Genomic DNA, 14,941 nt, shown 5'->3' with positions numbered 1-14,941 from the left:
CTCTGAAATGAAGGCATTTGAAAGGATGCTCTCAAGGCCCCTGCATGCGCCGACAGGCTGATTTTGATAGCTTCCTCAGGGGGAGACCCTTCTAGAACATGTGCTCATGACCTAGTGATTTTCAAATTTAGAAACAAAAACAGTTTTAACTTCTCCCCGTTTCTTTGTCTATATACCCAGTTACACGATTGAGAAGGGTTCAAATGAGGGCCACATCATATAGTTATACTCTCCTGGGCAGAACCCAACTTTATAAAGTAACTCCCAGGACCATCTCGGATTAAGTGCAAAGATATTTTCAGAGAACTTCCGAGCGCCCTGGCAAAGGATGTGGGGAACTCCTTAGTTTACAGGATGGAGGCACTTAAATCCAAAAGCCTCTCCAGTACCTGATCAGCTTCCAAGAGCCAGACTAGCGTTAGCTGAGAAATGCCCCAGCCAGCCTATGCCTAGTAGCCAGAAACATACACTTCCAGAAAAGAAGTTATAACAAGTTATTAACGTACGCATATTTAGACTGTGACAAAACAGATATACAGAAAATACATGATTCAACAGTGGGGGCATTTTTAAAGTTCTTTTCAGCAATCCCTGAGTTTGGAGAGATGGAGGAAGATGAGGAAGGGGAAAGAATGTGGTCAGGGACAGACACTTTAGTTCATTAATCTCCTTTTGCCTGGGGCTTAGCCCAGTGATGCTCAACTTGGGCTGCACAGTGGAATCACACTGGGAGCTTTAAAAAAATACTGATACCTGGATCCCACCCTTGGAGATTTTGGTCTAACTGTTATGGAGTATCACCTGGGCACTGGGAGTCCTAAAAACCAGCCCCTCTCAAGATATTTCAACAGAGCAGCTAACTTTGAGAATCACTGCTCTAGTCCCCCTAATGCAGTGGTTCTTAAACTTGACCATGTATCAGAACCACCTGGAGGACTTGGGACAACACGACTGCTGGATCTCACCCCCAGAGTTTCTAACTAAGTAGGTATGGGGTGAGGCCCCAAGCTCCATTTCTAATATATTCCCAGGTGATGCTGACGCTTATGGTCCGGGCGGGGCCCACACTTGAACCGGTCTGTCTGTTTGGTTCATAATAATGTGAGCACTTTTCACACAATTCATCTTCTTCTCTACCCTTGATCTTCTCCCAGACTACTCAACTCTGGCCAAGTCAGACCTATTGCTATGGGGAACTTTCAGGATTCAAGACCCAGGTGTGTCTAGGGACCAGCAGAGACTCTCTGGGTTGGGCTCTGTTGACTGCCTTCCCCGTTTTTGGGTGAGCCAAAGGAAAGAGCTTCACCTCCAGAGAACATCATGCTCAATGAACACTGCACAATGCTATAAATAGGTAAAATGGGAAGTCCTTAGGTTGTAGAGTCAGAAGACTTAATCCCAGTGGGCCCACTCAGCCTCTGGAAACTAAGTCAAAGACACCTGAGAAAGGGTCTAGCCAATCTATGTCCCAACCAGGGGCATAATTAGAAAGAAAGAAAACAGTAACAATCCAAAAACACATTGGATATTCCTTAAGGAGTTAATAAAAGAAGGACAGGGGCTTCCCTGGTGGCACAGTGGTTGAGAATCTGCCTGCCAATGCAGGGGACACGGGTTCAAGCCCTGGTCTGGGAAGATCCCACATGCCACGGAGCAACTAAGCCTGTGCGCCACAACTACTGAGCCTGTGCTCTAGCACCTGTGAACCACAACTACTGAGCCCATGTGCCACAACTACGGAAGCCCATGTGCCTACAGCCCGTGCTCCACAACGAGAGAAGCCACTGCAATGAGAAGCCCGCACACTGCAACGAAGAGCAGCCCCCGCTCTCCACAACTAGAGAAAGCTCGCGCGCAGCAACAAACACCCAACACAGCCAAAAAAAATAAATTTAAAAAAAACAACAAAACATAGGACTTAGATACAAAAAGAAAAAAAAAATTAAATAAAAGAAGGACAAAGGGAATCAATATCTCCACCTGTCCTTGCCACTCCCAGTGTCAGTATTGAAGGTCTTCAACCTGAGCCAATGAGCAGGATGGATTCTAGAATTCTTGTGTTCAAAAGTAATGGCCTGCGAGTTAGAAGATGGCATGGGAAAAAATCCTGATGCTGGAGGCATGGCCCTTGGGCAGTAGATGAGGAGGCTTTGGTTCGGTGGAGGCCTGGGACCTCTTACTTGTGAAATCTTCACCTGCTTGACCATAAATGATTTATATACCTGTCTTGTCTCCATCACTAGAGATTACTAGCCCTGTCTTCTTCCACGACGAGGTTAACCTCTGCACTGTTAACTAAAAATAGTCCAGCCATTGGACCTAGGTCCTCTTCCTAATCACTTGAGGTCCAGCTCACCCCATCTGTGTGATTCTTTCTCCTAGAGTAGACTGAACATCTGCTCCATCTGAGCCAGGGTCCAATGTCCACTTAGGTCAGAGCAAGTTCAGTGGTACCTGGGGAAAGCCTCTGGCTTTAATAGGCACCTCAAGAGCATCCCTGGAGACAGTGGTAAGATCTGCAAAGCTGATAGTTCAATTCTTCTTCCCACTCCCCATCTCCACGAGCTTCTTCATCCACTTGGCAGCCAGGCCCAGGGAAGACAGCAGCCACCAGTACAGAAGTGTTCTCTGAGAGGGTGTATCTCTGCCAGTAAGAGTGTCACATTCATTGAGTGATTCACCATCCAAAAGAGCTGGACTGGGAAGAGGATTTCAGGTACAAGTTGTCAGGATGGATCTGGGGTTTGGAGAAGAAGATAGGAGGCCAGAATTAGAGTCCTCCTCTGAGCTAATGAAGGTAACCAGTCCTGGGTGCTGATCCTCCAGGTGGGGACCCGGGGAAAAGTGTTAAAGATGCAGTCTGGTATAGAAAGGAGTTGGACTTCTCCTGAGAATTGTTCACAAAGATTGTTCTTAACTCTTGCACAGGTGGATTCATATCCTTTTTTACTTTCTGCTTTGAACTATTTGAGAAATTTCCTCTTAAGGAAGATATACTCAGCTGGAAGTCAGGAACCCAGAATGGGAAGGTGAAAGGTAAACATATTTTCAATGGTAGTAGAGAGCATGCGGATTTTTATATCTGTCTTATTGCTACCACTAGAGATTGGAAGTGGTAGGGGGTTGAGGACACTCAGGACAAAGAAGCCAGGGGGAATGACAGAGTATAAAGTGAAGGTGGTAGAAGGTGGTAGGGGATGAACCAGGTATCACAACTCCATGATATGAGGTCAGGCACTAACTCTGTCCGAGGGTCAGAGATACCCAAGGCACTAAGCTCCTAGCCAGGGGAAGGAGGAGGAAGAAGATGAGGAAAAACAAAAGGAAGAGGAGGAATGGGAGAAGAGAAGGAAAATTACAAAAATAAAATATGTACCAGAAAACCCAATTTTTTAATATTCAGATGCATTTATTGAGGGAAAATCTACTATAGTGTAATATGACAATTGCACAGTGACAACAAACATCAAAACCATCAATTAGATTTTAAATAGCCCACCTGAGCTAAAGGCCAAAGCCCAACAGCCTCTCCATGTCCCACCCTCATCACCGACTCTGGTCGTAAGTCAAGCACACTGACATGATTACTGTCCAGTAAGGGCTGTAGGGGGAGTGATATTTCAGCTTGATTGAAAGGTTTTGTGCACAAAGACATGGAAAGCACAGTTTCTTGCTCAATTCCTCTGTATACATCATGAAGACACATTCACAGACATGGCTGAGCCTAGGACATGGCTGAGCCTAGGACATGGCATGTAGGTGAGACATACTCAGTCCTGATGTTGCCTTTCCACCTTTCACCTCTAGTAAACCCACTCATAGAAAGGATAACCCCCTTAGTCCGGGTGTCAACCTGGTTCCCCACCCCTCACAAACAAGAACCTGAGATACAAGATCTCATACCAGTAGTTGATTTTTAGAAGTGATCCCCAGAGAATAGGAGAAAGGGATTGAAGAGGGAAACCAGGAAGGAAGGAAGGAAGGAAGAGGAAGAAGAGACAATACAAGGGCATATTCTTGAGCTGGGTACTACTGTGGAAACTGGGGGTCACTCTGTGTAGAACTCTAAGGAGTTGCCTACCCAAGGGACAGAAGAGGACAGGGTTAACCCACCAGCTCCTGTCCCCCACTGGCAAGGACCTCCCCATTGGACCCTGCCTTAGTCTGTTCAGGCTGCCATAGCAGAATGTTGACAGGGTAGCTTATAAATAACAGAAATTTATTTCTCGCAGTTCTGGAGGCTGGTAAGTCCAAGATCAAGGCTCCAGCAAACTCAATGTCTGGTGAGGGCCAACTTCCTGGTTCATAGACAACTTTTTGTTGTGTCCTCCTATGGCCAAAGAGGTAAGGGATTTCTCTAGGGCCTCCTTTATAAGGGCACTAATCCCATTCATGAGGGCTCCACCTCATGACCTCATCACCTCCCAAAGGCCCCACCTCCTAATACCATCACCTGGAGGGTTAGGATTTCAACATATGAATTTGGAAGGAACACAAGCATTCAGACCACAGCAGACAATAACTTGCTGCACTTCCAGGCAACATGTTCCAGCGTGCCGGCTGAGCTCCTTTGGCATCCCACATTTTCAAAGAAGCAAGTGAGGAATACACAGTATACCTGGGCAAGATCCTATGGGGCACACCTGCATGAAGCTGGTACCACAGAAATAAAAGGTGGGAAGAGAGGATGGGAGCCGGGGGCAGGAGAGGGGCCCAATACTGTTTTGCACATCTCAGTGGAAATGTAAGCCAACATGTTACTTCTCCCAAACACTTTTGCCTTTTTTGTTGATTATTGAGGTCAATATATCCATCAGCAATCAGGTCTTGAATGGATTGGGTTGGCCAAAAAGTTTGTTTGGGCTTTTCCATAACATTTTATGGAAAAACCTGAACGACCTTTTTGGCCAACCCAATATTTAGCAGGTAATGGAGACCTCTCAGGGTCCCCAGTATCAGGTTGCCCCTATTCCACCTTTGGGTGTAGATCTGATGTCAATATATCATCAAGATTCTGGGGTCATCAGGTTGAGAGGTGAGCCCCAAGAACCACCCAATCAAGGGTGGGAGATGACATCAGAGTCTCACATGTGACGCACCATACACATGTGAGCAAATGAAGCCTGTAAGTCAAGCCCACCATCCTCAGGTGGATAATGGTATGTTCTGGTACAAACTTCAGCTCCATCCTCCTCACATGTGACTCTTCTTGGCTTTGGAGAGCCAGCAGTCACAGACTCACCCCAGAAGAGCTCTAAAGCAGGCCAAGGAGATGGGTCACTAGTAAAATATTCCAAGGTATGTCAAACGTCTTACAGAGTCAATATTAAATATAGTCTGATAACCAGGACAAACTTTTTCGGATCTCGTCTTCCATTCTTACTGACATTTCTGCTGATTCCTATCTGCTCACACCCCATTTATCCCAGTCATCCTCAAACTGGTCTCTCCAGCTACACTCTCTCCCAAATCAGCCCAGCCACAACAGGCTAATGAGTGTTTCAAAGCACCTTTTGGATTATGTCATTTCCAAGTTCAAATAAACTTGACATTTCCTATTGCAGAGAAAGCAATAAAAATGCCTTCATTTGGCATTCAAGATCTTAACCTGACTTTCCAGGCTTATTTCTCTTAACTGCCCTACATGAACCCTATGGTTCAGCTGACAAGAGCTAACCTACACACACATATGACTGACCACTCAGAGCCCAGCCCATCCTAAGTCATCACCATGTCCCTCGTCTCAGAGCCCACCTCAGGTCTTCATCCCTGTGATGGGTGTGAAGAGCCCTGTTCCTATAGCCCTTACTTCCTGTCCCAGCCTCATGGCTCTAAACACTCATTTACATAAATACCTGTCGACCACCTTTTCAGCATCCAATGGGAGAAACATGTAAACCAATGATTACAAAACCATGTGATATTATGTTATAGAAGAGGGGTAGATGATTCCCAAGGCTGGGAAGAGAATGATCAGGGAAGAGAGAACTCCTGCTCCAAATCCTGAAAAAGAAGGAGGAATTTTCCAAGTAGACAAGGAGAGGGAGGATATCCAAGCAGAGGAGCCAATGAGCAAAGAGATGAAGACCTGAGGCAGCAAGGTGCATTTGGGGAGCTCCAGGAGGGAACCATTGAGAGGTGAGCTCAAAGGTAAGGGAGAGGGAGGCCATGTGAGCCTTGGGCTTCCGATTAGGAGTCTGGTCTCTATTCTGCAAGCAGTGGAACCACTGCTGGGTCACAGGGGAGGGCTACAAGTGGATTTGCATTTTAGAAATCTTATCCTTGCAATATGGATGACAAACAGGGGGACAGAGAAAGCTGACCAGAGAAGAAGTTATCGGGATGATTCACATGAGAGACAAGAGAGTGAACCAGAACAATGGCTGTCAGAACAGAGAGGGGTGAATGCCTTTGACATTGTTAAGGGCTGATTAGATTTTATAGTACACCTAGATGACTTGGACAACTTATCAAGTACATTACGGGTTAACCAGTGTTTGGCAGTTAGGATTAGAGACCTAGCTCTATGGTAACCCTGTGTACATGGGAAAATACACGGCCTTCTAAACAACTCCTTTACAAATGAACGTTTGGACCCAGCCCATTCTCAGAGAAGGTACTGTTTGCATACATCAGATTACTGTCCTCTATGCCAACAAAACACATATTTCTTCCAACAAACACTTTTGTTTATTGGCATCATGATTAGCACATCTTAATGTCACGAAACACAGCTGGATTTTCAACTTTGTTTTTTAGCAAATATAATTTTATTAATTGATTTATTTCTGACTGCTCTAGTAAAAAAAACGAAATGAAATCCTTCCTAATCACCTTTGACAGATTGCGAAACATGAGAAGTGACCAGAAGAGGAGAAGGTAGTGGTAGGGAAGAGTTTCCCTAACGGGAAACAGAAGAAGGGAGTCAGCCATTTCTCCGATTAGCATTAAACTTTTTGGAGAGATCAGGGAGGAAGCAGGACATCCTCAGATGCAACACAAAAGGAAAAATGCTCAGAGTATAAGCTCTGTGAGCGTAAAGGTCCCACTTACCAGCGTACCCCCCAGTGCTCACCACATAGTAGGTATGTATGCAATAAATATTTGCCGGGAGGGAGGGAAGGAAGGAGGAAGGAGGAGTTCACCGTTGTCAAGAAGAGCAGGTGGGAACTCAGTGACTCCGTCCCATGGCAGATTACTCTGTCCACTCATCACCCTGCCCTGGATCAGGCAGGAGAATGAGGCACAGGAAGGGAGACAAAGGACTGAAGATGCTGAAAGTGCATCCAAGTGTCCTTACTCAGTCCTGCCTAAACGATTCACCAGTCACTCGATGGGTTACACAGTTCTGCTTCGGAACAGGTAAGTCTTTTGCAAGCATTACCTTGCTGTCCCCGCTGCCTGGAATGATCTCCCCCAAGGCCACAACTCAAATCTCACCACTTAGAACGACTTTGACCAGCCCTCTATGTACAGTTGACCTCCAGGCACCACCACTTCTCCCCATTTTATTCTTTTTACAGTGCTGATCGCTTCCCCAAGTTATCTTGTTTATTTATGTGCTTACTTGTTAATAGTCTATTGCTTCCCAGTAAAATGTAGGTTCCAAGAGAGCAAAGGTCATGTTTGCAGACTTTGTCACTATACCTTCCAGCTAACAATAGTTCCCGGCACATAATTTGCTCTCAGTGAATATTTTGCTGAATGAATACCAAATTAAAGAGATGAGGACACAGAGTAATAAGAATGGATCTAGAAAGTATAATGTTTCTTGAAAAAAAGTACAAGAAACAGAATGAGATCTATAACAAAATTCCATTTATATAGATTAGAAATATAGGCATAGAAGGCATTAATGCCTTTTGCACAGCATTAAAATCATTGACTATGTTGAGGAAGGCAAGGGATTTAGATGCTGGAATAAAAGGAACTACATTCATACACGCAAGCAAACAAGAAAGAAGCCACCATGGACCAATTATAATCACAGCCATGAACTAAGATATAGGGGGAAAAAAGGAGGGGAAACTAGAGGTACCTAATATCAGACCCACATTGGGTTATTATTTTTCACTAACAGATATATATATAGATGCAATAGATCATATTACTACTGTCTAGTAAATTGTGTATTCTCTGATATGGATTCAGATCTTCTCCACTGACCTTTTGGTTGTTGTGATAAAGCTCCCCCTTAGAGTACTGTAAAGGAGAGAGATACAGAGTGCTTGGACCAGCTGGGCACTGAAGTCAAGATTCTGGTGCCCAGGGAAGCTGCTCTCCTTCAAGATAAGCAGAGTCCTCCCTGGGTGGTGACACACAAACTCGAGTTCCCACCCTTGCCTCTGAGCCTCAGGAACTTCCTCACACCCCCTTTCCTTTCCTTATCAAACTCTTTCAACCGGTGTGCTTATATGATTCCAAAACAGAGCATGAAATCGAAAGGGTGCCACAGGGCTCCACGTGATACACCTGAGGGGGCAGAGAGCTGATGATGAGGCAGGGTGGACAAGTCCCCAGAAGCCACAGCTGGCTGTAGACACAAATAACCCCCAACAGTCAAAGGATGTTAGCACCTGATGAATTTTAGCAACTGAGGCAGACCCTGCTTCCTCCTAGGCCCTACAGTCCTGGAGAGCCCCGTGTTCACACCGAGTAAGTGACAGAGCCGCGTAGGACTGCGCTCTCCTGACTCCCTTCCCAGTGCTCGTTCCAGGGCCTGCGGTGGGCACTATGTCTTCACCCAGTCCAAAGGCTGATGTGCATGAATGAGGAGGACCAGCTCATCGGCATCGGGACGTGAAACTGGGTTTGCCTCAGCTGCCCCCAAAAACTGGAAGGTGTGTGCTATACCTTTGAAATGTACTCATTTATTTCACCGCAAACCTTCTGGTTTTGTTTTTTTTTTCACCTACTGTCTAAAGTTCTGAGCCTTCAATATTCTTACTAGTAATAGACACTGGCTTATGTCCAATGGCTCTCAAAATGTATTTCTTGGTTCTACACTTTTATTCTGACAGCTTTGACCACAGGTAAATATATCTACACGTATATATAAAGGCATATACATTCACATTTCCACATGTATAAACAGTGCAATCAGGACTGCTTTTTACTGTAATCATTGCCCCATGTGCTCAACCATTCCTTATTACTTCTGATGAAGAAAAAAAGGAAAAAAAAAAAAAAAACCCGGAAACTCTGCTCTTAAGATAACTTACTGGTGACCCCTGCTAAATGACAGCCAAGGAAAACTTCAAGGAACTTGTTACTTAGAGCTTGAATTTCAAGCAAACATCTTCCTGCATTTCTAATGAAAAACGGATCCTTTCCCTTGCTTTTGAAGTGCTCTTTGGGAATTGTTTGAGTGTTCTCTGCAATCTTTTATACCTAGCCTAAGGACTCTGACAAACTCTCTCTTTCCCTTCAAAGGCTGGTTAACTATGTGATGAATACACCTGTCACTTCCAATTCTAACCTGGCTTTCTGTTGTGATGGCTGTAGACTTTGGTATCTATGGTAACTTTTCAGTGGCTCAACATCGATTAAAAAATGACTGCCTTATCAGGGTTCCTTGGTTGATTGATGGAAATAATCAGTTGCTCAAAATAATCATGACAGATAGTCTCTTAATTAGCTAGTATTTGCAAGATTCAGAAATTTTAGATTTCATTACTTTTTTATTATTATTATTTCCATGCAAAAGTAACTGAAATTTAATTCTACTGAAAGAGTTACAAGTTAATTTGGACTGTCTCGATGAAGGAAACTTGATTCAATCCACATATCTTATTTAGAAGCCAAAAGGCACATTTTATCTGGTCCAGAAAATCCTCTCCTTGATGTTTTACTATCCCAAGGTCAGAGACTAATTTATGGGTTAAAAAGTCAAGTTCAGTACTAAAAAACTTTTTAGAGAATTTGCAAATTAATTATGCAGCTTTTCATTCTAATGCCTCTGCAAGGATGTAGAAGCAGGAAAGACAATATTGCAGGGGAGAAACACTAAATGAGCCTGACCTTCCCACCGAAGTTTAAATGCCTTATTTTTTAATAGACCATTTTACATTGATGTCTTCAAAAGTGTAGCAATGTACCAAAGATTACATACAAATAATTTTAGGTAGCCCACAAACTTTTCTCAATAGCCAGATATTTATTTAATGTGAAATTACTGTTATTCAACCATTTTGTATCTGAAAAATACAAAGGTGGCAATTTCATATGGTTTAAGCTATTATCTTTTTTTTTTTTAATAACTGTATTAGTTTCCTTGGGCTGCCATAGCAAAATACCACAAACTGGCTGGCTTAAAGTAACAAAAACATATTGTCTCACAGTTCTGGATTCTAGAAATTCGAAATTGCATCAGCAAGGCCATGAACCCCCTGAAACCCTAGGGGAAGCCTTTGCTTCTTCCTAGTGTCTGGCGTTTGCTGGCGATCTTCCGCATTCCTTGGGTTGCAGCTGTCCTTGACATCCCATGGTGCTTCCTAGTGTCCCCATCTTCACATGGCCATCTTCTTAGAAGGACAAAGCCATACTGGATTAGTGACCCACCCCACACCAGTATCACCTCATCTTAACTAATTACATCTACAGTGACCCTATTTCTAAACAAGGCCACATTCTGAGGGGTTAGGACTTCAACATGTGAATTTTGGAGAGACACAATTCAACCCATAACAAGAACCAACACATTAAGTCTGTGATTTCAAAGATAAGATTGCTTAGGAGGAGGCTAAAATAAGTATTTTGTTTAAGTTGAGTTAAAGAAAATTAACAAGAATGGTAGGTGAACATTGCTAAGTTGTAAGCACTGTACAGCGAATGACTGAAATTGGAAGGGAGGTTGATTATAAAACTGGCCACAAATTCTTTCCCTCCCTCTTGCCACATCCCTATAGAGTGTGTCCCATCAAGAGGCAGAGTCTGTTTCTCTACCCCTTGGACCTGGCTGGCCTTGGGTTTTGCTTTGGCCAATGCGATACTAGCCAGTGCGCTATAAGCAGAAGTTTGAAAAGTGCACGCTCACGGGGGCTCACCCTCTTGTCCGGGCCACCCTGCTAAAAGATGAGACACTCCATGAAGTAGAACAAGACAACCAGCTGATGGTCAGCCAGCCCCTAAGCTGACCAGCTGCCGATGGCAGGCACATGACTTGAGCCCCAGACCAAGCTGGTCAATCCCCATGCCTAGATCAACAGAACCATCCAGCTGAGCCCAGCCCAAATTGCAAACATGCAGAATTGTGAGCTAGAAAAAGAAATGGTTGCTGTTGAAAACTACCACTTAAACGTTCTCATCAAATTTCTATTTATCTTGACTGGTGATTACCATAGTTTCCCAAATTTTCTGTTTTTTATTTTCATCAGAGTTGCTCTCAGTTGGCTCAGGGTTGAAACAAACACTGAGATAATCTGGAAGAGAGTAGGAGGGCTGGACAGGAAAGGTAACTTGCAGCATTCCAGTTTGAAGTTCATTGACTTTCCTCCCCTTTTTTCATCAGCCTGTGTATTCAACCAAAAATAACCTTAGCCGCAGAGAGAAAGGAACAAGACTGAAGAAGAGCACGGCACATGAATCAGGTTCCCACCCACGTCCCCTGTCTTCCTTCCTGCAGGACACTTTCTGCTCAGCTGGTTTCAGACAGTCAAAGAAGAGGTTTCCATCAACTGTAACAGCCATTATTGGTGACCTAACTGTGGGGCTTTATGATCATTCTTTCCAGTATTCTCCCTGGATGGAATGCTGTTTGAGACCAACTCTGAACAGCATCATGGAAAGAGAATTATACTCTAAACCATGACTGCTGGAATTTTTTTCCCAAAGGAATCCACATCTACTTGTATTTCCCCCCATTCTGTTTTCTCATTGCACTCAGAATAATCTTTCCAAAACACAAAGCTGACCCCTGTTTTAAAACCTTCCACTGCTTTTCATTACTTTTGGAGTAACAACCAGATTCCCTAATATGGCTTTATGGTTATATGAGTCTGCTTGGGATGCCATAAGAAAATACTACAGACTGGGTGGCATAAACAAAAGAAATTTATTTTCTCACAGTTCTGGAGGCTGGATGTCTAAGATCAAGGTGACAACAAGGTCATTTTCACCTTGGCTTGCAGACAACTGATCTCTCCATGTGTCCTCACATGGCCTTTCCTCTGTGAAAGTGCATCCCTGGTGTCTCTCTCTCTTCTTATAAGGACACCAGTTGTATTGGACCAGGGCCCCACCTTTATGACCTCATTTAATCTTAGTTATCTCCTTAAAGGCACTATTTCCAAACACTGTCACATTGGGGGTTAGGGCTTCCAATATAAATTTGGGGGGAACAATGGCCTTGCTTGGCCTGTTCTCTGCTCACCTCTCCAGAAGCTTCACACGCCACTAACTTACCTCTACCCTCCAGCCACTCTGGTTTTCTCCATTATTAGACTGCACCAGTCTCTCAGCAGTTGTGATTTCATTTTTAGCTAGGTGATGTCTTGTCCTAAGGATGTAAGCTCCAAGAGAGCAGGGAAGAATTGTGTCTGGTTCTTCTCAGTGCTTGGCATAAAGTAGACAGTCAATAATTTTGCAGAATGAATCAAAAGTTTAGCAAAGGCCCTAAGATTTATGGTAACCACACAGGTCAATGTGACTTGCAGATATGAAAATGATTCCTACCTATTCATGTGTTCGCACGATAAACACTTATTCAGCAACTACTGTGTGCTAGATCCTGAGAACACAGAGAATAATAAGATACGCAGGTGTCGGGCTTCCCTGGTGGCGCAGCGGTTGAGAGTCCGCCTGCCGATGCAGGGGACACAGGTTCGTGCCCCAGTCCGGGAAGATCCCACATGCCGCGGAGCGGCTAGGCCCGTGAGCCATGGCTGCTGAGCCTGCACATCCGGAGTCTGTGCTCCTCAACGGGAGAAGCCACGACAGTGAGAAGCCCGCATACCGCAAAAAAAAAAAAAAAAAAAAAAAAAGATAGGCAGGTGTCAAGCCAATCCCTTTGCAGGCAGAGTTCTCTAATTGAACCATATTCCCTGTTCCCATCATATTCAATCTTCAACCTACTTTGGCCCGAGGATGAACAGCCACTGACAGTTTTTCCAACTATGTGATACTTATGTAGCATCACTGTTTACATTCATTGCACACACAATATTTGAAAATCGTAATGTTAGAAATAAAAATCATTCTACATCATTAAAAGTTTAAAAGGAGAATGTCATGCTTTCAGAGATGTATCCTGCTTAGGGTCCCAGGGAAATGACTCAATAAATTCTTTATGGTTTTATGGGTAGCTAAAGAGAGAAATTTCAGGTAAGGATTTTAAGATATATAAATAATTGAAAGATACATACTAATTTTAAAAACCATTCCCTAGGACTAGTACGACTATTAGACGAATCACACGTTTTTTCATAATGTCTTAATATAAACTGAATTAAGAGGACGTAGAAAGAAAGCATGAATATCATATACATACCAATGCTTCTAAAAGTCCTGAAAAACCTAATAAATTTAATTAGAGCAGGATTTAGGAGATTTTACTGGCCCGAAAACTTGACTTTGTAAATTCCTTTAAATCTGAAAATTATAGCTATCAAATGATGTTTGCCCAAGATCTGCTCTCTGTTAGGTGCTTGACAAACTCTCCCAATCATCACACAGAATAGACATCATCACTCCCATTTCCCAGAAGGGAACATTTCAGATCAGGAAACTTAAAAACACAATTAATAAGCATCAAAGCTGGGGCTCAAACTCCAGCCAGTCTGATCTCAGAGTCCATGCCCTTTGCATTCTCCCATGCTGCCTCAAAGCTGTCAAGAATAGTTTTGGCTGACTGCCTTTGTGGAAAATCTGAGGTATAAATAAGTAAATTAAATGAATTAAAGTAGGTTTGGGTCTCTATTTTGAGACTGGGAATATGATTCCTAAATGTCTTCTGGAGCTCAGGAGAAAGAAAAGAAAAGTCCTAAGGCCTTTCATCCATCTCCATGAAGCAATCGAATTTCCCCTGTAAGAGCATTTTTAGCTTAGACAGGGAGTGACACAAATACAGCCACACGCAAGGCCAGACGTTTTCACCCAGGAGAGCTAGGACTGAGCCCTCTTTGATGTGCTGTCAGGAAGGGTGAGGAAACATTGCAGATCTTTCCCCAGCCTGCAATCTCCACCAGACGAGAGCCATTCCTTATAGTCAAGCTGTTTCCCCCAGGAATCCTCTTTTTAAATGCATAGGACCCTAGTAGGTATTAAGTAGAGCATTAATACCTCGGCTTATTTGGTTGACTCAAGAGCAGTGAGGCAATCACCTCCCATCCTTAAAGGAAGTAAACCAAGACAAGCAAGTGCAGAGTGTGGAACACCTTCCCAGAGAAGGGAGCAGAAGAGTAACTGGCCTTCTCCCCCTTCTTTTACAAAGTTGTCAAGGGCCAGCCCTCGCTACAATGCAGTAAATCAGCCTCATTTCACTCCCAGGAAGAGCTCCACGTCTTGATGTTCCCATCTGTAAAATGGGGATAAAGATAAAAACTATCTCCTAGGGTGCCTTTGAGGTGAAATGATTCAAGCAAGCACCAGATCCTATTCTGAGCACTAATCAGAGGGCTGAAAACCTGCCAGGCACACAAGGATGGTTCTATGTGTGTAAGTGTTTGAACCTCTGCAGACCTCAGTGTTCTCATTTGTGAATTAAAAGTAACAATGCTCTACACTGCAGGTGCCTGGCTTTCCTTGATTCATCCACACATCTTTATTGAGTGCCTACTCTGTGACAGGATACAATGGTGACTATAAGGTACCCACTTCTGACCCTCATTGAGCTTATACTTTAGATGGAGAGATAGGCTTTATCAACAATCATCCAGTCAGTGACGATCACCACAGAAACATTTAACTACAATTGTTACAAGTGCTTTGAAGGGAAAGTACTGGA

The sequence above is a fragment of the Mesoplodon bidens genome (assembly GCF_964165515.1).
Source record: "Mesoplodon bidens genome assembly, chromosome: 8".
Taxonomy (NCBI): Eukaryota; Metazoa; Chordata; class Mammalia; order Artiodactyla; family Ziphiidae; genus Mesoplodon; species Mesoplodon bidens.
The sequence above is the reverse complement of the archived record's forward strand: the minus strand, read 5'-3'. Positions refer to the sequence as shown.